Source organism: Cervus elaphus, chromosome 24, assembly GCF_910594005.1.
Source record: "Cervus elaphus chromosome 24, mCerEla1.1, whole genome shotgun sequence".
Lineage (NCBI taxonomy): Eukaryota > Metazoa > Chordata > Mammalia > Artiodactyla > Cervidae > Cervus > Cervus elaphus.
In genome coordinates, this window is record NC_057838.1 from 31383479 (window position 1) to 31409327 (window position 25849).

At 38.5% G+C, this 25849-nt stretch overlaps 1 protein-coding gene and 1 pseudogene across 1 annotated transcript in view; both read right to left on the minus strand.

Moving 5' to 3' along the window:
- The window catches only part of GRM7 (glutamate metabotropic receptor 7), an 881121-nt gene that overhangs the window by 456740 nt on the left and 398532 nt on the right, over nt 1–25849 (minus strand). The window lies entirely within an intron of this gene.
- LOC122683180 lies at nt 18643–19993 on the minus strand (annotated as a pseudogene).

The window sequence follows — 25849 nt, forward strand, 5'->3', positions numbered from 1 at the left end:
CATACAATTAAGACCGATTTTCTTCTTAATTCTCTTTCAAAACTGATGGCCTCTGAGAATGCTCTGAGTTTCATTAACAGCCAGCATGAAACATCAAGTTATCCTCAACAGCTGGTACCTTGGCAGGTTGTGAATGGGTTAATCAAGAATGTGCTCTGGTTCAGGAAGCCTTTGGAAGGCAAGCTGTTCCTTTCAAGAGCTAAGAAATTGGCTTATTTTTTGCAGTCACTGGTTTTCCCTGTGGCTTGAAGAGCCTTGGCCATCTGAAGCAATTGTCACTTGTCTCCAAGCAGCGACTCTGTGAGGCTGGTCCAATACACATCCCTGGACAGTAAAAAGGAGGTCAGCCATAGATTTCAAACAGGACTGGTATTTCCAAACCACTGTCAGCATTTATTCAAGTTCTCACTTGGCTGTGTATAGGGGAAATGGAGCAGACCCATTTTGTGATTCATTTTAAATCTTGAAAATTAGGGGATAATCGGATATTGTATCTGTGTGGAAATTCATCCAGATAATTCAAATTCAGTGGGAATTTAGGGCAGACATATGTATATACATATATATGTATGTATATGTATATACATATATATGTATGTATATATATATACATATGTGTGTGAAAACATATATATATGTATATAAACTATTTTATTATTTCATTATATAACTAGGGCAGTGGTTCTAAAGATATGCTCTTACTTTTGTGAATTCTCTAGTAATCTGCATGTGCATTTCTTGCAGTACTCTATTGGAGTGATTTTTAAAATAATCTCCACACTACTAGTTTTCTGAATAAACTGACAATTGATTTCTGTCTTCAGAGTCTTCATCGTTTCTTTCACTAAAGTAGTATATGTCCTCATAATGACTCCCTTTATTGGTTCCAAAGCCTTTTTAATTTGTCCATTCTTTTTATTAAGATATGGTTGATTTACTATATTGAGTTAGTTTCAGGTTTATAGAAAAGTGATTTACTTGACATACAAACATATATATGTCTAAATACATTTATTCTTTTTCAGATTATTTTTCATATAGGTTATTACAGAGTGTTGAGTAGGGTTCCCTGTTCTATACAGTAGTTTGGTTCTTCTGGACTACCTATTATAGGTATATTACTGGGTATGTATTAATCCCAAACTCCTCATTTATCCTTACCCTTTTTCCCTTCACTTCACTTTTTTCCCCTTTGGAAGCCTCATTTGAACTCTTTTGTTCTTGTTGAGTCGCTAAGTCATGTCCAACTCTTGACCACTCCATGGACTGTAGCACACTAGGCTCCTCTGTCCTCAACTATCTCCCAGAGTTTGCTCAAATTCATGTCTGTTGATTCAGTGATGCCATCAACCATCTCATCCTCTGCCACCTCCTTTTTCCTTCAAGCTTTCCCAGCATCAAGGTCTTTTCCAGTGAGTCCACTTTTTGCATCAGGTGGCCAAAGTTATGGAGCTTCAGCATCAGTCCTTCCAATGAATATTCAGAGTTGATTTCCTTTAGTATTGACCGGTATGATCTCCTTGCTGTCCAAGGGATTCTCAAGAGTCTTCTCCAGCACCACAGTTTGAAAGCATCAATTCGTCAGCACTCAGCCTTCTTTATGTTCCAACTCTCACATCAGTGCATGACTACTGGAAAAACTACAGCTTTGACTATATGGATCTTTGGCAGCAAAGTGATGTCTCTGTTTTTTTAATATGATGTCTAGGTTTGTCATGGCTTTCTTTCCAAGGAGCAGGTATCCTGCACTGCAGGCAGATTCTTTGCCGTCCGAGCCTCCAGGGAAGTCCTTGCAAGGAGCAAGTGTCTTTTAATTTCATTGCTGCACTTACAGTGCACAGTGATTTTGGAGCCCAAGAAAATAAAATCTGTCACTGCTTCCACTTTTCCCCCATCTATCTGCCAAGAAGTGATGGAACTGGATGCCATGAGTTTTCTGAATGTTGAGTTTTAAGCCAGCTTCTTCACTCTCCTCTTTCACCCTCATCAAGAAGCTCTTTAGTTCCTCTTCACTTTCTGCCATCAGAGTGGTATCATCTGTGTATCTGAGGTTGCTGGTACGTCTCCCAGCAGTTTGATTCCAGCTTGTGATTCATTCAGCTCAGCATTCCACATGGTGTATTCTGCATAATAGTTAAATAAGCAGGGTGACAATATATAGCCTTGTCGTACTCCTTCCACAAGTTGGAACTAGCTCATTGTTCCATGTCTGGTTCTAACTGTTGCTTCTTAACCCTCATGAAGGTTTCTCAGGAAACAGGTAAGGTGGTCTGGTACTCTCATCTCTCTTTAATAATTTTCCACATTTTTTTGTGATCCACAAGTCAAAGGCTTTAGCATAGTCAGTGAAACATAAGTAGGTTTTTTTGTCTTTTTCTGGAATTGCCTTGCTTTCTCCATGATCCAACAATTGTTGGCTCTTTGATTTCTGGTTACTCTGCCTCTTCAAAACCAGCTTTTATATCTTGATGTTCTGGGTCCACGTACTGCTGAAGTATAGCTTGAAGGATTTTGAGCATAACCTTGCTAGCATGTGAAATGACAGCAACTGTAGTTTTCTTCTAAGGCATTACTGCCCACAGTTATAGATATAATAGTCATCTGATAAATTCACCCATTCCCATCCATTTTAGTTCACTGATTCCTAAGACGTCAATGTACAATCTTGCTATCTCCTGCTTGACCACATCTGATTTAACTTGAGTCATGGACCTAAGATTCCAGGTTCTTATGCAATAGTTTTCTTTATAGCAACAGACTTTACTTTTACCCCCAGACATCTACAACTGAGCTCCATTTCTGCTTTGGCCCAGCCACTTCATTCTTTCTGGAGCTATTAGTAATTGCCCTCTGCTCTTCCCCAGGAGTATATTAGACACGTGACCTGGGGTGCTCATTTTCTGGTATCCTATCTTTTTGCCTTTTCATACTGTTCAGGGGGTTCTCCAGGCAAGAACACTGGAGTGGGTTGCCATTTCCCCCTCCAGTGGACCATGTTTTGTCAGAATTCTTCACTCTGAACCATCTGTCTTGGGTGGGTATGCACAGCACAGCTCACAGTTTCATTGAGTTACACAAGCTCCTTCGCCACAACAAGGCTGTGATCCGTGAAGGAGATTTGAACACTACCAAGTACTAAAAGAGGGGGGAAATGTGGGGATACTCATACATTTTATAGATGAGAGGACAGAAGCTTGGAAATTGATTTGTCCAACCCCGCATAGCTAAAATCAGTGTCGGGACAAAAACCGAGGTCAGCTGATCCTCAGTCCTGCTGTGTCCCCACCAGCTCTCAGGATTCTGATGAAATGAGGGTCTCCCCACTGTTCCAACCCTTACTCTTTCCTCCATCATATTTCTCTAAGTGAATCAATAAACCAGCACAGATGGAACACTTGTAACCCCCGTGACCTAAGTCTTCAAACTTTTCTATACAGTGAACATTTCTGCTAACTATTTTATAAGAGTGTCTCTTCATTTAAGGAATCAGTGCCTGAGATTTTAACTCAATTGTTACCCACTCCCGCCAAAAAAATCACATCTCTCTTTGTATATCCTTAGAGGATAAAATTGATTGAGTGTTCATCCTGTCAATAGGAAAGGGATAATTGTACTCAGATCTCAAGGCTCATTCAGCATTGCTGATGGAATATTTAAATACATGGAGTTTATCTTTAGAAAAAATAAAGAAATCATCAGTTTTATATGATTAACTATTAATTTGGATAACAGTTTGCCATGGTGAATATCAAAATCAGACTTCTCTCATATGACCAGCTGTCATTGAAACTGTGACCTCTGAATGCTAAAAAAGAAATTAAACCGAACTTTTAGTATTCTGCTATTTCTCAGCATCTTTTTCTGTAGTTCTCTTCCCCATCCCCCTTTGGTGTCTCTGTTAAGATAGATCAGATTTGCAGCAAAATATTATTCTTTTGAGACTTGAAAGAGTACACATATCAATAAAAGACATTTTTGAAGAATTTGAGCATTTATCATTGTTAAAGGAACCTTGTTATTTATCAGTGTGTATGTCTGAAGCCAAAGAAGTGGAAACAAATGAATCCTGCATTTAATGGCTTTAGAAATATGTCACTCCCACCATTTTTCACATACTCAGAAGAAAGTCTTCCCCTCCCTCACTGAGGAGTGTACATTTAAGGCTTTATGCCAGATAATGCTTCTTTAAAAAAAGAAAAAGAAAAATTGAAGTATAGTTGATTTATAACACTGTGCTAGTTTCAGGTATATAGCAAAGTGATTCAGTTATATGTGTATGTCTTCTCTTTCAAATTCTTTCCCCTTGTAGGTTGTTACAAAATATTGAGTATATTTCCCTGTGCTGTACAGTAGGTCTCTGTTGGTTATCTAGTCCATCGGGATTAACGTGCACACAGTTAATGCTTCTTTAAGCACAAGACATAAGGAGGATGCTGGGTCACATTAGGGTTTTCATCTATGTGACTAAAGCAGGTGGCTTTGTGTAAATGTTCCTCATGTCCCAGGAGATGACTGAATTATTAACAGTAAAGTAGTAAAGTGTTCATTGAGTTTTCCAAGGGTCTTGGATAGAACAAGACATGTGAAGTGAATTCCTCCATCTTCCAATTTACTAGTCTGCCCTTGGAGAAATCTTGTTTGCACTCAGTTTTCTTTAGCGCATTCCCACAAGAAGTCAAGTCACAAACCAGGCCATCAAGTCTGGGAAATCAGTACTTCCTGAGTTCTCAGGTCACTTAAGAGTGTGAAGAATTTACTGCAATAAATCTCTCCCGACAGGTCAGTCTATCGTTTGCAAATGAAATATGGGTTTATTGATAAGATTATTTTGACATATCTAATTCAACACCTTCCACATTATCAATCACTCCAGCTTTGATGGGGTGCAAGGCTTCCATCAAGAGTCAAGAAACAGATCCTTCTACAACCATTTCATAAGTTTTAGTCAAAGTTGTACCAGATAAATCCTAGGTCCTGTTCTAAGACGGGGATGTCAGTATTAAACCAGGATGACATTTTTTTTTCCTTCAATGCCTTTGCAAACATACTTGTTTTTAGTGACATATTCATTTTTTATTGTGATTTGATAATAGAAATGAACAATTTTTCATTCTTAAAGCCAGAGTATATTCAGAAGATGAGTGAGTAAAAATCACACTGTAAGGACCCCAATCTAAGAAAGAAGAAAGGAAGAGACATGCATGCAGATATTCTCAAATTCTAGAAAGAGATATGAGTGACTAAATAAAACATGACCAGTTTTTAACATGACCAGGTTTATGTTTTGGGTCACAAAGAGGAGAAAAAATGAGTAAGAGAGGATGAAGCATCACAACCCCCTTTTATTGCATATGCAAAGGGCTAATGAAATTAAACAAATGAAATAAAAATTAATAAGAAGTCTGTATTTCAAGCATAAAAATAAAACTGAGGCTTTTGAAGCAGCTGGGCCTGCAATGTGCTTGCTTCTGGTAGGCAGAGCTACAGGTGAGTGTCAGAGCAACACCCACAAGGAAAGAATGTAAGGGAACAAATGTTTCCACCCGGAGCATAATAAGTCAGCAGTCACCCAAACCTCAAGTTTATCGATTGTGCCAACAATGCCAAATTACATCTTGAAATGTGACTGTACAAAATACAGTGCAATCAACCAGTGTTTAAATGTTTAATGCAAAATACTAAGAAAATGCACGTAATCTTGTAACAATGACTATGGGTTTTAATTTAGGCTGAACCAAGCAATCACCTTTGTGATGATGTGAGCTCCAAGCTTTGAGCTAGCTCTATTAAATTTTCTTCCTTTAAGGGGAAGGTACATGTTGTATGTCACCCATATACCTTAATTAGAGACTAGGGTCAAATCTAGATTGCTACTTTTTTAACAGTGTTGTGAATTAGAATCAAATGAATGCACAGATCATTTGTATCTAAAGAGATGTTCTATATTCACACATAATGTGGATTCAACTCATGTTACTTGTGAACGACACAGAGACTTCAGTTCTAAACCCTGTATCCACACTGAAATCAACTGCAAGCTTCAGGAATTACTCAAAGAGATAAATGGGAAGAAGAAAATTCCATGAAACAAGATGATAAATAGAAGAGTGGCAAGACATTAAAAAAAAATCAAGAATCTTCTTTCCTTTCAAACCAAAGTTTGAGTTGTCTTATCAAAAAGGGGTTAGGATTGACATATATACACTGATATATTTAAAACAGATAGCCAATAAGCACCTACTGTACGGCACAGGGAACTCTTCAGTATGCTGTAATAACCTAAATGGGAAAATAATTAGAAAAATAATAGCTATATGTATATGAATAACTGAAACATTTTTACTGTACACTTAAAACTAACACGACATTGTAAATCAACTATAGTTCAATATGAAATACAGATTAAAAAACAGAAGAGGGCTGCCATCACATTTCAACTTTAAAAAGCAGTGAACTATGTGGAAGGTATGTGTATGCTCAGCTTCTCAGTACTGTCTGACTCTTTGCGACCCAGTGGGCTGAGGAGTCCGCCAGGTTCCTCAGACCATGGGATTTTTCAGGCGAGAATACTGGAATGGGTTGCCATTTCCTCCTCCAGGGGATCTTCCTGACCCGGGGATTGAACCTGGGTCTCCTGCGTCTCCTGTAGTGGCAGGCAGATTCTTTATCACAGAGCCACCTGGGAAGCCCCAGGTGGAAGTGAGGGTCATCTAAATTTCAGTGGCCGTACAACATACACTGGGTCCTGCCTGGCCCTCAGGGAGATAAGGATTTACCTGGATGTTGTAAGCATATGTGCACTGCACCTTACAACATTATACCCGAAATTCTGCTACTATCCGTACACTTTTAGACTCTCTCTCCTTATAATTTACAGCCATGTGCTTTTGCAAGGGAAAGCATACTAATATAAACCTGGGAGGTTTGCTATGCATTAGACCCTACTTGGTGTTTAGGTGTGACCTTCATTCAAAAAAAGAACCCAAGAACACGACAGGAAGAATCAAAGGAATACTGAAATGGGGTGGTACAAATGGTCAGGCAATAAGAGATTCACTATTTGCAGGGAATCTCAACAAGAAACAACAGCAAGCTATCTGTTTGTTCGTTTGTTTGTTTTACAACCTTTGGGCTAGCAATTCTAAACAATGGCAAGAAAAACATGCTCTCCTCCAAAAACCTTTGGTCAATGTAAATCAGGATCTGTCAAACTTTTTTGTAAAAGGTCAGATAGTAAATATTTCAGACCATGCAGGTCACGTGATCTCTGTTGCAGTTACTCATTTCTACTCAACTTAGCATAAAAGCAGCCATTTTCCCTAGACAGTATGTTTTTAAAAATGGTAATTTAAAAAAGAATTATAAAAATAGACAGCTGAAAAACTTTAACACAAAGGTCAAAGTTTACTGACCACTCTTGGTCTAAGTTCTAAACACTGCAGTAACTGTTGCGTTTTGGTAATATAAACATAAGCTTCAAATGAGTGCAACTTTTATCATTTACTCTTTTTAACAAACATCGCCTACATAGAACTGAACCCAGAGAATCCCAAATTATGCATCTGCTCCTGACATACACAGACTCAAGTCACACATACACGTACACACTTCAGGAGTAAGTTCATTACAGCTAGGAATCATCCAAGTCACACTAGGCACAGTTCATACTTCCAATTCCTCTGAAATGAAGTGAAAGTTGCTCAGTCGGGTCTGACTCTTTGCAACCTCATGGACTATACAGTCCATGGAATTCTCCAGGCCAGAATACTGGAGTAGGTAGCCTTTCCCTTCTCCAGGGGATCTTCCCAACCCAGGGATTGAGCCCAGGTCTCCTGCATTGCAGGTGGATTCTTTACCAGCTGAGTCACAAGTGAAGCCCAAGAATACTGGAGTGGGTAGCCTATCCCTTCTCAAGAGGATCTTCCCAACCCAGGAATCAAACTGGGGTCTCCTCCAACTGAGCTATCAGGGAAGCCCTCCAACAATTCCTCTAGCATTGCATATTCTCAGATTTAAAAAGTACATTTGTAATAATAACAGCACGATGATTGCAGACATGAAGAACCATTACACTTAATATTTCAATCCTGTTAATTGTTGTAAAGCAATGGATTAATGTCAATGACTGCTATCAGTCACCATTTTATCTAATTTTATAGAAACAAAATTTCAGAAAGTGTTACAAAATATGAGCTACATTAATGAGCTGCTTTTGCAAACATATTTCAGGGGAAAATCTCCAAATGTGGAAACATTTGAAAAATTCATCTCAAAGAAATACAGACGCTGATGTTCTGACAACTTTTGTAATTTCATGAATTTTGCAATTTAGGGTTATCTATAAGAGTTTTACTATTTGTGTATTTATTGCTTCTTGTGGGGGAAAAATCTTTTTCAAATAAAATTAGTAAAAAGGGCTCTCTGATCAACTTTAAACAAATTCAGATTAACAAATCTGGCTAAGCTGTCTAATGAACATGAATATACAAAGAAGATCAATTTTTACAAAATAGTTAAATTCACTAAAGTTAAAGCCTGCAAACAGAAACTGGGATGCTATTTGTTACTGCAATAGGCCAACAGATATGGACATTTAGGATTTTTCCTTTGAGTAAAAAAGATGATGCATTTAAATTTTATCTTCTCTTACTGTTTTTCTATTCTATACTGTAATTTTATTTGTACATTTATTTATTACAAGCCTGTATAGACATATGAATTGCAATAAATTAAGATTTTTACTGCTAGAATTTTTTCATCATTACTATTATTCATTTCATTTCATGATTATTATTGAAAATAATTTTGTCACGTAGAGGAAAAAGTCATTAGAAATTTTATGAGAGTGTCAAATAGGCTAAGAACACCAAAGGTAAACGCGTGTTTCTTTCAAAAATGGAGGAAAAGATGAGCAACTGATTTTTCCAAGAGTAGCTGTGAGACAAATTAAGTCTGATTTCAAAAGTAAGTTTATAGGTATTTGAAAAGATACTCAGCATCGCTGATTATTAGAGCAATGCAAATCAAAATGCTACAAGGTATGGATGGCCTCACACTGGTCAGAACGGCCATCAGTAAAAAGTCCCCAGATGACAAATGCTGGAGAGAATGCGGGTTCCCTTTACTGATGGTGGGAATTTAAGTTGTTGCCATCACTTTGCAGAAGAGTATGGAGGTTGCTTAGGAAACTAAAAATAGAATTACAACATGATCCAGTGATACCACTCCTGGGCATAAATCTGGACAAAACTATACTTTTAAAATACACATACACCAAGACACAAAAATAAATGAAATGTCCATCGACAGATGAATGGGTGAAGAAGATGTGGCATAATATATACAACGGAGTATTACTCAGTCATAAAAGAGAATAAAAATATGCCATTTGCAGCTACATGGTTGGACCAAGAGATGGTCATACTAAGTCAAGTATGTCAGAAAGAGAAAGACAAATATCATATGATAACACTTATATGTGGAATCTAAACTATGACACAAATGAATTTATCTGTGAAATAGAAACAGACTTACAGATATAGAGAACAGACTTGTAGTTGCCAAGGTCAGAGGTGGTGGGGGAAGGTTGGATTGGGAGTTTGGGACTAGCAGATGCAAATTATTATTTATGGAACAGATAAACAATGAGCTCCTATTGTAAAGCAGAGATAACTATATTCAATATTTTATAATGGACCATAATGAAAAAAAAGTAGGTCTAATTATATAACATAAATATCCCACTACATCATAAGCAGACTATAAACAGAATATAACAATGGCTATGACTTGGAGCAAACCTGAGTTATAACATGGAAAGCCAGCCCTAGGTTTCCTAGCCAGTGCTCTATTGAGACTTGATTAAATATGAATTGCAGTAAAGAGACAGAAGGAGGTCACAACTTATAAATTCACCTGGTCCAACCTTTCCCAAACTATATCTCCCTATTCAAAGCAGATGACATAGCACTTCCTATTAATTACATAATACAGTACTGATTTCTCAGAAATCTGTCCACTTTGACTGTTAGCATCAGTTCTATGCACTATTGTGCCAATCTGAGTACACACACACATACACATATCACATACATGTACCACATACAATACACATCACACATATACACACACAGATATCACAAGCGCACACCTATGTGTATCTCACACACACACCACACATACTACACAAATATACATCACACACCATCACCACATACACACCACACATTCTCAGTCCTGAACCCAAATACTCTGGTATTTTGGTAATCAGTATTTCATGACTATGTGTATCTGTGATTATGAGTTTTGTGATTTCTATTTAGATAATTAAACCTAGGGAAATTAGTGTGTTTCTGTCAATTTCCTTCAAAGTGCATTTTCTATCACAAATTAATTGAGTTATTAGGATGCAATAAAGACAAATTAAGATTTCTGATTATGTTCTCCTTCCTCAGAAAGATACTAACACCATTCAGTTCAGTTCAGTCGCTCAGTCGTGTCTGACTCTCTGCGACCCCATGAATCGCAGCACGCCAGGCCTCCCTGTCCGTCATAAACTCCCGGAGTTTACTTAAACTCATGCCCATCGAGTCAGTGATGCTGACACCGTAGTTTCAGTTATATTTGAACTGTCACTTTACAAAGGTATATACAGCACTTTAATTACAAGACCTAATCTTCTGAATTGCTTTGATTAGTATGCTGCCGGAATCAGCTTTCATGTAAAATTGGTTTTATTAGAATTTGAAAATAAATATCATGTCAGGAACCCTATTTATTTCTTTTATAAAAACTGCTGAAGTGGTTTATGTATGCGAATAATTCTCTTTGTGAAATTTTTAACTTCCAGGAAAAATCCATGTGTACAACTTTGAAGAATCTCTCAATGATTTTGGCTCCAATAAGTTACATTTGTGTAGATACTCCTCTGAAATGATACTCTTGATAAAAGTATTTCTGCCAACTAATGCCCTGAAGCCTTTAAACTCAACTCTTATTTATACAATGAAATGCCTTTCCAAACTCTTCTCCCTGGTTGGTCTGCATTTAACAGTAAAGCTTAACTTCAAATTCCTTCTTTCTTTCTTTTTTTTTAAGAGTCAAAAGCGCTCTTTCATATCCATTAAATTAAGATCCCCTTGAGACATGGGGCTTGTCCTTCCTATACTATATGTTTGCATACAACTTTGGTGTCTGTCTTTATTTCCTGTTAATATTAATAACTGAAAAATAAGATCCTCATCCAAACTTGAACTGAGAACTCAGTGTGTGCTAAGCTTTGCATCTAGCATTTCATGTGCACTATCTATTTAAAATTCACATTTTTATGAGGCTTACACCATTCTTGCCTTCATTTAACAGGTGTGAAAACTGAAGCACAAAGAAGTTACAGAAAAAAACCCTTTTTCTGTGTTGTAGTTTACAGTATTAACATCTAACCCCAGCTGTCTGACCCTAGGACCCATGCTGTTGACATTTCCCACAACTCAGAACTCGGAATTAGAGAGAATAAAATCAAGGCCACAAAAAGTAAGTGGTAGGTTGAAAATGTGAATACCAAGTTTTTCAATGAACCAATCAAAACTGAACCAGAAGAGTAAACTAATTTGCCTACAATGAAAGGAATTTGAGATCAGGTCCAGTGAGGGAAACAGTCTACAGCTCCAAGCCCTCTGTCTGCTGGTTAATCCTTGGGCAAGATATAAAGGATGAAGGGAAATTCCTCGGGTCCATATTTCCCAAGTGAAGCTCCCTCTTCTGGGAGAAGGGAACAGAAGAGTAATTTGGCAAACACATTTGGGGATTATTGAACAATGTTTCTCACCCTCAGTGTTTCAGAATGTGACTTTAATATTACAAAGATTTTGAAAAGTCCTGCATAAAAGATACCTTCTTGATTATGTTTAATCAGTGTTGCTCAGATTTACTAGTTCACAGATCCTATTTGTATAGGTAGCACAATGATGCCCCAAAGATGTTCAATGCTTAAATCTCAGAAATGTTGATTAGGTTATATTTTATGGAAAGGAAAGCATAAGATTGTAGATGGAATTATGATTGTTAGGTAACTGACTTTTGAGATGAGCTTATCCAGTGGGCTCATTCTGGGTCACTCCATGAGAGAAAGAAGAAGAGTCAGAGAGAGTTTCAAACGTGCTACACTATTGGCTTTGAAGATGGACCATGAACCAAGGAACGGAGTCAACCTCTAGAATCCGGAAAATAGAAAGAATCAAGCTCTTCTCCAAACTTCAGAAGGAAGACAGACTTGCAGAGACCTTGGTTTTAGACACCTGATACCCCTTTTGGACCTTGGACCTTCAGTACTATGAGAGAATCCATCTTGTTTCCTATTGTTTTAAGCCACTGCTGTTAAGGTAATTTGTTACAGTGGTAAACAGGAAACTAATACACCATTCTCCTTGCAACACCTAATGTCAAACTTAATTTTAGAAATACAAATCTAGTCTATTATCCTGGCTTCCACATCTGAAAAGCTTGTGGAAAATGGAATTCTGATGTTTCAATGTAGTTTCTCTAAAATGTTAATGTGAACATGAATTGTGAAGGTGTATTTTAAAAATACAGATTCTGATTCAATAGGCCTGGGGTGGGACCTAAAATGTTGCATTTTTGAAAACCTCCCAGATGATACTGGTGCTGATGCTGCTGGCTGATATTCACATTTAGAGCAGCAGAGTTAAAAGTGTGCCAAAATAAAGAAAAATGAAACAAACCCAAAAAAACTCTAGCCTTCTTAGGAAAACTTTGGTAAAAGGAATCTCATGAAGTTTCAAACAGAAAATGCCAACCTGCAGAAAAACAATCAAGGAAATAGATTTGTAAGTATTGCTTCATCCATCAATGTTTATGACCCAGAAAAATTTCTACACAAAGGGGGCATAGGACAGAAGAAGCGTGAAGCACAAGAGGAGGTCTTATGAAATATTCTCAATTTGATCACAAAGCCACCTAAAATAACTGTTTAGCACTGTAAAAAGAATTAGATATACACAGAATAAAATAAAAGATAAAATAAGACTCTGGAAGTTTCTGCCTTATTCTCTTTTAAAAACTGTATTTTAAAACAAATTTTATCCCCAATGTTTCATCCTTGCTTTAGAAACACCCAAGAGGATGGAACCAGAAAGCCTCATCAATTATCTCACCTCTTACCTGCCTGGGGGAGGAAAAAGGGCTTAAGTAATATTGAGGATGCCAAAAAGAACCATTCTCTGCTACCTCGCCAGCACAAAAAGAACAGATGCTTTTTTTCTTTTTTCTTTTCAGAGTAAATTTAGCGTTCGTGAAAGGTGCCAAGTTAAAATCCCTAGAAACGAATGCATTCTTCTTACCTGCAAGTCTGGCAATGGTGATAAAAGCTTTTTCATAAAACTGCTCAGTCCCACAGGAGAGCTCATTTCTGGACCATTTCTACTTAACTGGTCTTTATATAAGGAGATAGAAATTACAAGCTCAACCATTAGCAGGCTGTCCATTGTAGGTACTTTAAACATTAACTCAAAATACATTGTTCTGTGACTCGAGACACCTTTGTTTCAACATTACCACATGTGTACAGTTTTGTAGAATTTACAAAGCGCTCTATAATAGTCAACACTTACTGTAAACAATTTTCTGAGCTCTTGCTACGTGCCAGGCATGACGAGGCTTTGTATCAGGGCTTTACATGTTTTATCATATTTACATTTCATGACAGTCTATAAATAGGTATCACCGCTATTTTAATTTTGTAGGTGCACAAGCCAAAACACAGAGTCACCACATACATCACCACATATGTTGTCTATGGTCACACAGCTAACCAGCAGAGGAGGCAGGACTTTAATCCAGGATACAGTTCCAGAGAGCACTCATTTCATAATTATATAAGATAACTGCTGTCACAATTAAAAAAGACACAAAATTGTCTAAATGATGAAACTGATACACAGGGAACATGGCATGCCAAATGTCATACACAGGAAGTAATATTTAAAGGCAGCATTCTGCCTTTCAGAGGCCAAGGACTTTCCAACTGGTCCAGATACAGTGAGTCAGCATGCTGCCTTTCACTGAGTTTTGCTGGTGTAGATAGGTTCAACTTTGCCCATAAGAATAAGAAAAGCTATGACAAACCTAGACAGTGTATTAAAAAGCAGAGACATTCCTTTGCCGACAAAGGTTCATATAGTCAAAGCTACATTTTTTCCAGCAGTCATGCATGGATATTAGAGTTGGACCATAAAGAAGGCTGAGCGCCAAAGAATCAATGCTTTCAAACTGTGGTGCTGTGCTATGGAAGACTCTTGAGAGTCCCCTGGACAGCAAGGAGATCAAACCAGTCAATTCTAAAGGAAATCAACTCTGAAGATTTATTGGAGGGACTGATGATGAAGCTGAAGCTCCAATACTTTGGCCACCTGATGCGAAAAACTGACCCACTGGAAAAAACCCTGATGCTGGGAAGGATTGAAGGCAGGAGAAGGGGATGACAGAGGGTGAGGGGGTTGGATGGCATCACCGGCTCAATGGCTATGAGGCTGAGCAAGCTCCGGGAGACTGTGAAGGACAGGGAAGCCTAGTGTGCTGCTGTCCGTGGGGTCACAAAGAGCCGGACACAACTGAGCACCTGAACAATACCACCACCAACAAGCCTTTTTACAACTAATGAGTATACAAAGCGGTAAGTGCTTCTGACTCTCCAATTAGACGATAAATTAAGTTTTATTTTAACAGAGCAAACACACCTATTTCTGATGGGACCGTCCATGCCTTGGAAGAAACTCAGGCTGGTGAAGTTCCCTTGTGGTCATGAGGTCCCCTTCCTGGCACTGGACCAAGAGAGAAGTTTATAGGAAAGAACATGGGCCATGGTTTTCAGGACCAAGATAAACAGTCCAGATGTGACCATTTATTTGATAAAACTGATTCCCTGCAGGAAAAACCATAACCACAATTCAACAGGCATTTCATAGAAGCAGTTCTTTGGGTTGAATGAATACAAACCAACCAAAGCTTGCTTTCTCACTTACATACACCGGCACAGACACACACATGAGGAAATATGAAGTCCTGGAGAAGCATTCACACCATGGATACGGTGTTTAGCTGAGTTTAACAGGAGTGGAGCTAAAAAGGCATGAAGTCAAGGGTGGCCACTCCCCACCTTCTCTTTGGGGCACACCTTACAGCTGCTTGATGTCTTACTTTTCTACCTTCTTTCAAGTTTATACTCCGATCTCCACAGAGAACTTTCTCTGCTTCCTCATGGTTTCTGGTCCCTGATAACATGAGCTTTCACACATCTGCAGAAGGCACTCAGCCTTCTTTAGGGTCCTACTCTCTCCATATAGTCATATAGCTTTGACTACACCTTAGCCTTCCCAAAAAACTAAATGAAAACTGTGTTTGATATGTCTTATTTACTTTGAAATGACTCAGTTTATATTTAACTCATTCAGCAAAGACCTGAGAATTCCCTTTTCCAATTATATCTTTTCTCCTAATATCCTTGCCAATTCTACCTTACACTTTTTCACGGCACATGCCATACATGCTTTGAGCTTGCTCGTATACTTGTCTTACCAACTGCATAGTGACAATATTATAGCAGCAATCACAACTTACTCATCGTATGTCCTTAACACCAAGTAAATGCCTATGTAAATAGGTCTTCAATAGATGCTTGTCAGATCAATAGTAAATTAATCCAAAAGTCTGTATATTAAATAATCAATAAGTAAGTTAGAAAGAAGAATTGAAAAAAGGAAATGAGATGGTCCTTTAAGAAGCTTACCAGATGAATTAAAGCAATGATATCACTCACTTTTTAAACATAAAATACTATTCAGTTAATAATTATATATATTTTTTCATTTATCTGAACACTGGTTTGCTCAAGTAAGACAAACTGTAGTTTGGGGTTTATCAAATTTTCATTTTTATCTTATATTTAGTTTAACCATGATAAAATTAAAGATAAAAACAAAATCAAACCAAGAGCATAATACTGCTTAATTAACATTTTTTATTTGGAAATTGCTTTAGGGCATCTTCTATTAAACATGACCTTATCATTTGGAGTATATCTTAAATATACCTTATATGCATCTTTTCACTGCTAACAATATTTTTGCTAAGGAAATCAAACTCCCCATAATATATAAATGCTATTGTAAACTTAATTTAGAAATAAAAATGCTATTCAATAACAACTGAAAGGCAAATATTAAAAAGACAAGATATCAAAGTGAAAAGTATTTGTCCTCACAGTAATATATTACTTAGAATTCTTAATATCTTGAAAAATCATCAATTATTACTTTGTCTTATAATAGCCTAAGGAAAAAAAAGAGATTCAAATATAACATATATGTATCACAATCATCTTTCTTAGCTAGTAACTATAAAAAATGCAAAACATGCCAATATCTTCCTGTCCATTTTCTTTCCTCTTCATCTTATTCTCTCTCAACTTATTAATTTTTAAAGTCTTATTAAAAGAAAACCATAATAACATAGACAATGCAATAAAAATATTTAAAATGTATAGGAGCAAATATTTCTTCTTAATGAATAGATATAGATCCAGACAGCTAGATTCATACCATTTGAACATTTATCCCAGGCCACTACTGACTGCTTCAGAGTATCCATTCTGACCAAATGTGGCCAATAAGAGATACTCATCTTATACAAAATAATGTGGACAGTAAATAGAAATAGATTCTGTTTTAAATGGTTGTAGCAAAATAAAGCACTGGAAATCTCCTTCTAGCTCTCACTTTTGTTCTGTTAGAAAACTGTCTGGTTCATGAAACCTAACATTCCAGAAGTCACTTATCCATATTAAGGTGGCAAGCCAAACACTTTATGTGGTAGAAAACATGAGGATAAAATTGGACTCTAGGGTTGTAACTGTTCCTTTTATACGTCAAATTGACTGGGACTTGGGGTGTCTAGATTAACTATTATAATACACACACATGTACATGTGCACTGCTTGTGTCTACATATTCATTGGAGCCCAAGCAATGAGAACTTTTTCATGTGGTAGATTAAGCTTCCTTCCTTTGACTGGACTAACTACGGATTGTAATATTGTTTTTCAATGGTTCAAGTTCAAAACAAACAACCCTTATAACAAAACCTAACTGTTAGCAAAGCTGGCAAGGCGCTGCCCTTTTGTAACGGAGCAGGACCCTAAGGCCCTTGTCCCCCATCGTGTCCTCTACCTGCCTGTCACCTGTGGAAAACTTTAGTCGAAGAACAGCTTTAATCAGAGAAGAGAAAAATGCAGGAAAAAAAAGGAAAACAGTGAAAGGAGACTCAATAATAATAATAATGCAGTCATTAAGCATAGTCAAGGACCTTTAGTCTTTCTCAGGGTTACAGATAATATTCTGAGTCACATCCTTTATAGGATGAGCCTGTCTTATAGACACTAAGACACCAGGTGGAGAAGTTGACTACGTGATGCCCCAGAGCATACCCAGGACATGAGCTGCCACAACTCTTGAGACCCGGCCTCAGCCACACGCTGACTGTGCTGTTTCTGCATGTAACACGTCCCCCTCCCCGCCCTCCCCTCGCTATAAAAGCTCTTGCCCCACTGGTCGCCAGGGCAGGGGCTTGAGTGGTGGCCTTTGGACAAATGTCTGCCCCTCCCCCGCAAGTTGCCCGAATCTGAAATAAAGCAAACTTTCCTTTCCATCAACCTAGCCTGTGTATTGGCTTTTGAGCAGTAAGCAGCCAAACCTCGCACTCCTTTTGGCAACACTTGTACAATAAACCAGTGATCCTTGAGCATAACAACAATATAACAACAACAATAATAAATAATATGCCATATTACTATACCAACAAAATATTTTTCTATACTTGATACTGTGTATGTGGTTCTCACTGTAAATAAAAAAAAAAGTCAAAAATACTTAGGCATTTATAAATCAAAAGGGCTAGGGCTATATTTCAGCAGGTCAAAAAGATGAGTAACTGATCATGTGGCCTCACTTTTGGTTTGAGCTAGTCTGAAATATAACCCATTAAAGAACATGACAATTAGAACTCTAAGGGTATATTCTAGCCTTGTGTCTTAGCAATTGATCCTGCAGCAATTTTCATCTCAGATAGTTATAGAGCATGCACTAAGTCCTTCGTCAGACCAGGAGTCAGAACTACATTACAGATTAAGTCCAGTATACAAAGAGGCTCCCACCTAGGGGAGCCTGACATAGGACACTCTTTTAGAAGTGCATCTTGGCAGGGAATCAAGGGAAAAATCAAACAAATTAGCCTTTTGTAATTAACTGTGTTGGGATGGAAGTCACACTTTTGTAAGGGAGATACTAAAATTTAGGGGTTGTTCATTTTCTCTTATATCGAGGCAATGTGTTTACAATAAAGGGACAGGCATTTTTATACCTACATTTCATTAAAGAGGTAGTGGTTAAAACGAGAAATTTAATAGTATGGTAGTGCATCATCTGCAATCACCTAAAACATGCCCTCCGATACAGTCCTACGACATAAGGTTACATTCTCAGTGGCAACTCATGGGAAGTTTAGGTCAAACTCTTTTTTTTGTTTGTTTGTTTTCTGGCTACAGGTTTATTCAACACAAAACAATCCCTTTCAAGTTTACTGAGGTGGCTGACCACGTCCACAACCAGATCCGCCTCTAAACTGGAATTCAGTTGCTGACCCAGCCCCAGCCTTGGGTTTCTTGTCGGCATCAGGGGGCATGGCGCTTTGTAGGTGCCTCTGTCGACTTCCCCTTGTGTGAATCTTGCAGGTTGCTCTCCCTCCAGACTGTTGGGCCGTGGTCGGCCAGTCTCAGGATGGCTGTGGCACGGGGTGGCAGGCATGATCTCAGCGGGCAGGTGGAGGTAATTGCGGAGATACTGGATGCCCTCGTTGGTAAGGTACCAGTAGCAGTGCCTCCAGGCAAACTGTTGCTTCACATGGCCTTGTGATTTAAAAGACTGCATGGCTTTCATGACATGAAGATTGGGCACGTTCTTGTCTGCTAGTTCGGGGTGCTTAGGCATGTGGATATCCGTCTTGGTCACCATCACCCCCTCCTTAAAAAGAAGCTCATAAATGGCAATCCGGTTCTTCTTGGGCACCGACACTGTGATGGCTGCTGTGTCCGGGGCTAGAGCTTGAAAGGACTAGGTCAAACTCATGATCTCCAGATTGTGCGTCATTCTAGCCTTAGTTACTCAAGCAGAAATAGATTATGTGTGTTCTCTGACCTATGTCATTTGGAAGTTGAGACTCCAAATGAGTTGCTTTACATTGTAAAATAATGTAAAAATGTCTGAGAATATGACAGCAAGAGGAGAAAAGGTCATGGAGGGGAGAGAGGAAAGAGGTGGGGAAGAAGGACCAAAAAGATGATAATGGAGAAATAAGATGAAGCTGGCATGTAAACATAGTGATTGTATCCTAACTATATCCTAACCACTCAGAGACGGCTTTCCTCCATAAAATGTGTATATGATTTAAAGCTCTCTATGTCTGTCTTCTCCATGAATCTGTCACAATATTTAAGAGTTCTGCTTCCTTAATTCTTTTAGATGGGGCTGAGAAAGACCTTGTTAAAACAGGAACACAGATCTCTCAGGAAGGATACATGAAGCAGTTATCAGCTGCCAAGGGTGCAGCACAAATGTGATAAGATTCAAAAGGCACTCAGCCAAGACGGCCCTGAAAACACAGGAAGCAACTAGCTCAAGTGGCTTTGTTGTTGTTGTTGTTGTTTTAACACTAATACAGGGCAGACTGAGGATGCATTTAGGTTGATAAGAGTGTTTCTTGAACTTGGAAGTCTGGTCCTCTGTACTCCTCAGCTGGGGACTTTGACATAGTGTGATTCCTGAATCGGGGAGTCTAGGGTGAGGCCTGGACTATTTCTAACAAATACCAGGTGATGAGGAAGCTGTGAAGCTGTGAGGATAAAGAACATACAACTTGGAGAGGGAACCATTTTTAAACCAAGCTGAAAAAAGAGAAAAAAAAAAAAAACCAAGCTGAGGTGTCACAGGGAAGATCTCTGAATAGATAAGAAGCCATGTAATAAACTGAGAATTGGGGAAAAGTAACTCAAAGAAAATGAGGAAGTGCTGAGAAAAACTGATGTCTTAAGATGACTGCTTCTTAAGCATTCATGCTTATCCACCAATGTCTTTTTTGTCGATGCTTCAGTACACACACTAAAGATACGATGGTCCCCAAAAGACCATCTTTGATCACAAAAGGCGCATTCTAGCTAAACACCAGTGGAGAACTAATTCAGTTTTCAAACCTTCAAGAAGAAAACACAAGATTTAACACAGCAGTTCTCAACTTATTGTCCCATATAAGCAACATCAGCATCGCACGGGAACTTGTCAGTGAAGTAAGTTTATCTGGCTTTATCCCATATCTACTAGATCTGAAAATCTTGGGGTGGGACCCAGGGGTAGGCATATTAAAAGCCTTTCAGGTGATTCCAAGGCATGCTAAAGTTTGTGAAATATTAACCTAAAGGAAGGGTAGGAGTTAATGTGCAAAAGACCGGGTGGAGGGGAGGGAAGGATAGAAAGAAAGAGGTGAGAAGATGTTCCACAGCAAGAGGACTTGGATCAGGAAACAACAGCCCAAAGGCTGATTTTGCTCTTATCTTCCTTAGGCAGCAGAAAAGTCAACTTTATTTTGAGAAGGAGGAGCAGGTCTTTTTCATGCATTTTCATCAGCCTGGTGCCTAAAAGCCTTTGGTTTTGCAACTTTGGCTAAATCATCATAGGAGAAACAGTTGAGAAATGGTACTCAACTCTTTAGGGAAGTAGTTCTCAGCCTGCCCACATATTAGAAATACCCTAGAAGCTCTAAACAGATGCAGGGGGTGAACAAAGAACAATTAAACTGGATATCTGCGTCTGGGTCCAGGCATCAAGTTTTTCTAAAGCTCCTCAGATGGTTCAAATGAGCAGCAAGGGTTGACTGAAGCACCGTTTACTTTGAAAAATCAGAGTCAGCAAAGTTATACTTCTGGTAGAATATCTTTGCTGTTGCTTAAGGCAAGAAACAAAAGAAGAGGGTGGCTGACAATGAGATAGCTAGATAGCTTCACTGACTCAATGGACATGAATTTGACCAAACTCTAGGAGACAGTGAAGGACAGAGGGCCTGGCAGTCCATGGGGTCTCAAAGAATAGGACACAACTGAACAACTGAATAACAACAAAAAGGCAAAAAAGAACACAGGAGTGTCCATTTTGGCTTTCTTGTTCAGGTCCCTTCTTTTCATACTGGGAAAAGTTTTCTGTTAAACTGTAGGTGTATCTTCATGAGCACAATGAATCATGGATCCCACCATACAACTGTAGTAGAAACCATATGCTTCCATGGAAGACAGCCTGGTTTAGAAAACATCCTTCCTTCTAGGTCATCTGCTTCTGATTATATAGGGGTTCGTTCTGTGCTTTCATTTCTTTTGAGATAGGTCACAATCCCAAATTGTAGATAACTGATAGCAATAGGAAAGTTATGACCAACCTAGATAGCATATTAAAAAGCAGAGACATTACTTTGCCAACAAAGGTCTGTCTGGTCAAGGCTATGTTTTTTCCAGTGGTCATGTATGGATGTGAGAGTTGGACTGTGAAGACAGCTGAACACCGAAAAATTGATGCTTTTGAACTGTGGTGTTGGAGAAGACTCTTGAGAGTCCCTTGGACTGCAAGGAGATCCAACCAGTCCATCCTAAAGGAGATCAGTCCTGGGTGTTTATTGGAAGGACTGATGCTGAAGCTGAAACTCCAATACTTTGTTTACCTCATGTGAAGAGTTGACTCATTGGAAAAGGCTCTGATGCTGGGAGGGGTTGGGGGCAGGAGGAGAAGGGGACAACAAAGGATGAGATGGCTGGATGGCATCACCGACTCGATGGACATGGGTTTGAATAAACTCTGGGAGTTGGTGATGGACAGGGAGGCCTGGCGTGCTGTGATTCATGGGGTCGCAAAGAGTCGGACACGACTGAGTGACTGAACTGAATTGAACTGATAACAATAGGAAATAATAATCTAGTCCAAAGACATGCGAATATATGGAAGTTTTATCTGCTGGAAGTTTTATTGACTACCCCTCCCCCTAGACAATTTTGCATCCACGTGCAAGCGTATTTCAGTATTCTTGATCTATAAATGTGTCTGTTCTTTGGTTCTCCTCTGACCTGGTTGTAACATCACCCAGGGTCCTCTGCTAATGCTTAAATAAAAACTTCAATGGGCTCATTTTAAATCTGTATGAGACTCATGATTTCACCTTTATTGAAGGATCATATTTAAACACAACTGACTCTAAATTAGGGGTGAAAACATTTGAGAGACATGGGCTCATGAGGAGTCTCTATGGGGTCCAATGGAAAGCCTCAAGCGGTATTTATAACCAATGGGCCAGTGTCTATTCCTTTCTTTCCCATACTCTGCAAAACTAAGCTCTCATAACAATACAATTCTAAACCCCTGCCTCTGGATTTCTCATTAGAATATCAATTGATACAATTTTCTCATTAACCCATTTTACACTTTAACATTTCAAGGCCTTGTGGTAACAGCATGGTTTCATTATGGGAGACAGAATTTTCTTCCTAAATTTTTTTTGCTAATAGAGAAAGAAAAACAACAAGGAAAACTTCAGCTTTCTTGTCTCCTTGCTAACCAAAGGTAGTGAGGTGGGCCTAATCAATAGTTGCCAAAATTAACATGGGACTTTTAAGTTCCTATAACCAGTATCCATCAGTGCATTTCAGTTTTCCACAAAGAAGCAATTTCCAACCTTTTTCTTTTTTTTTTGACTCAAATAAAGGAAGAAATACAATTAACAAATTCCAAAGCACAAGTGTTATGAGTTTCCCTGAAACAACAGACAAAAGCACCAGAGAACAATACCCAATTTCAGCAAATACCTCCCCTGTTTGGAAAACTACCAACTGCTATTACAAAACCAATTAAATTGCCAGTTAAGACACCAAACGGGCCTCCTACAATTCCAGAGTCAAAGGATCAGTTCAGGGGATGTAAAATAAGTTCAAGTTGCATTTGGATATTGAATAAAACTTATTTTCAAAAGAGTTAGTTACCTCTGTTGAAAAAAAAATGAATTATTCAAGTTTAAAAAGTGAATGTGGTTTTATGATTGGAGGTTCAAGTACATTCAGCAACTGGAAAGTAATACAATGCACAGTTTCTGTTTAGACTGTCGTAAAATAGGTACATTTTACTGGGTTTCACAGAGTTCATGCCAAAAATCCTAAGTTGAATATTTTCTGGATTGAAAAAATACAATAAAATAGAAATCATTTTGTTTGGTAAAAAAATAATAAGTAAGTAGGCACATTGTTTTCCTTACATAAGGTTTTCAAGGGTGAGTAATAACAATGCTCAAGCATTTCTAATTCACAGAGATTTGTTTGTTGCATGTAATTTCTGGGTACAACTCTGGTCACATGCAAACAATCCTTACTGATGTCACTTGGGCTTCCTTGCAAAAAGCAATTTCCAGCAGCCTCTGCCTCCACTGAGAAACTCCATGTTCCATGACATGATTTTATTTTTCAAGACCAGTTCTTGTAATTTCATGCAGCAATTTAGGTGATTGTCAAGCATGGTGTATTCAAACTAAATGCTTTCTTTTGAAAAGTAACACTTTGCTGTACTGAATTTTTCAATTTTTATCCAGAAAAAAAGTGAGTTTTAATAGCACTGTCTTTAACTTATATTTTAGATTTTGTTTTTCCTCTTGAACAACAGACTAGTATTTTTCTTTCTTCTAGTGTATTATTATACCTATCACACCTTCCTTTGGTCATTTCACCATGGTGAGATATATCAGAGCTTCCTTCTCTCCCCACCCCACTCTCTTTTTCTTTTCTATTTTTTTAAAACCATTTTTAACTTTTCACTTCATTGTTGTGGAAACAAAGGGCTCAGAGGGTTACCCAGTGACCCTGGCGTCAGGATGGAAACAATGCCCCATACCTGGCACTGACCACTGTCTAGCTCAGGGGTCCTAAAGCAACATCAGATGGCCAAACACCCTTCCCTGTAACCTCACCTGGCCTCCCAGAGCATTTCTTAGGCTCCAAAGTCACTGTGGACTGTGACTGTAGCCATGAAATTAAAAGATCGATAAAATGTGAATAATAATATCCATCTAACAGGATTATCATCTAACAGGAGCATGTCAAGGCTGTATATTGTCACCCTGCTTATTTAACTTATATGCAGAATACATCATGAGAAACTCTGGGCTAGATGAAGCACAAGTTGGCATCAAGACTGCCGGGAGAAATATCAATAACCTCAGATATGCAGACGACACCACCCTTATGAAGCGAAGAAGAACTAAAAAGAATCTTGATGAAAGTGAAAGAGGAGAGTGAAAAAGTTGACTTAAAGCTCAACATTCAGAAAACTAAGATTATGGCATCTGGTCCCATCAGTTCATGGCGAATAGATGGGGGAAACAGTGGAAATAGTGACAGACTTTAGTTTTTGGGCTCCAAAATCACTGCAGATGATGACTGCAGCCATGAAATTAAAAGATGTTTACTCCTTCGGAGGAAAGTTATGACCAACCAACAGCATATTAAAAAGCAGAGACATTATTTTGCTGACAAAGGTCCGTCTAGTCAAAGGTGTGTTTTTCCAGTGGTCACATGTGGATGTGAGAGAGTTGAATTATAAAGAAAGCTGAGCACCGAAGAATTGATGCTTTTGAACTGTGGTGTTGGAGAAGACTCTTGAGAGTCCCTTGGACTGCAAGGAGATCCAACCAGTCCATCCTAAAGGAGATCAGTCTTGAATATTCAATGGAAGGACTGATGTTGAAGCTGAAACTCCACTATTTTGGCCACCTGATGTGAATAACTGACTCATCTGAAAAGACCCTGATGCTGGGAAAGATTGAAGGCGGGAGGAGAAGGGGATGATAGAGGATGAGATGGTTTGATGGCATCACCGACTCAATGGACATGAGTTTGAGTAAACTCCGGGAGTTGGTGATGGACAGGGAGGCCTGGCGTGATGCAGTCCATGGGGTCACAAAGAGTCGGACACGACTGAGTGACTGAACTGAACTGAACAGGATTATTATGAGTTATGATTATAGAAGAGTCTGGCAGATTATAAACACTTTCTATTTTTAAATAAGTAAATCACAAATAGACTGTTGTTGTTTAGTCACTAAGTTATGTCTGACTCTTATGACCCCATGGAATGTAGACTGCCAGGCTCCTCTGTCCATGGGTTTTTCCAGGCAAGAATACTGGAATGGGTTACCATTTCCTTCTCCAGAATCATATAGGTACTTCCTTTAAAGGTCTGCCCTTAATTTAACCTGAAGTCAATTGAAAAATCCAGACTCAAATGGTTTCCATTCCAAATATGCTCAGGAATGGCTACGGTGTTATATCCTAGTAGAGAGGCAGCGGGGCTGTATCATTTCTGATCCCCTATCTAGCACAGGATTTATGTGAATGTGGCCTGAGTTCTTGGGAACGAATTCACAAATACCCAACTGCGCATTCACCTAGAAAAGGAAAATGTGCCTGCTGAAAAGCATACCAGTGATTCGACAATTAAATTTGAACAAGTGCCTCTTCACCAGTCACTACATGAATACTCTCAATGCATACTGGGAAAAATACATACAGATCCAACAGAACGCAAAAAAAAAAGAAATTATTAACTACTCACTAATAATCAAGTAAACATTCACTGACTCTCCATTCACTGGCAGGTTTGATGCAAGCTGCCTTAAATACATTCACCAACTTGGGCTACCTTTACTTGACAGT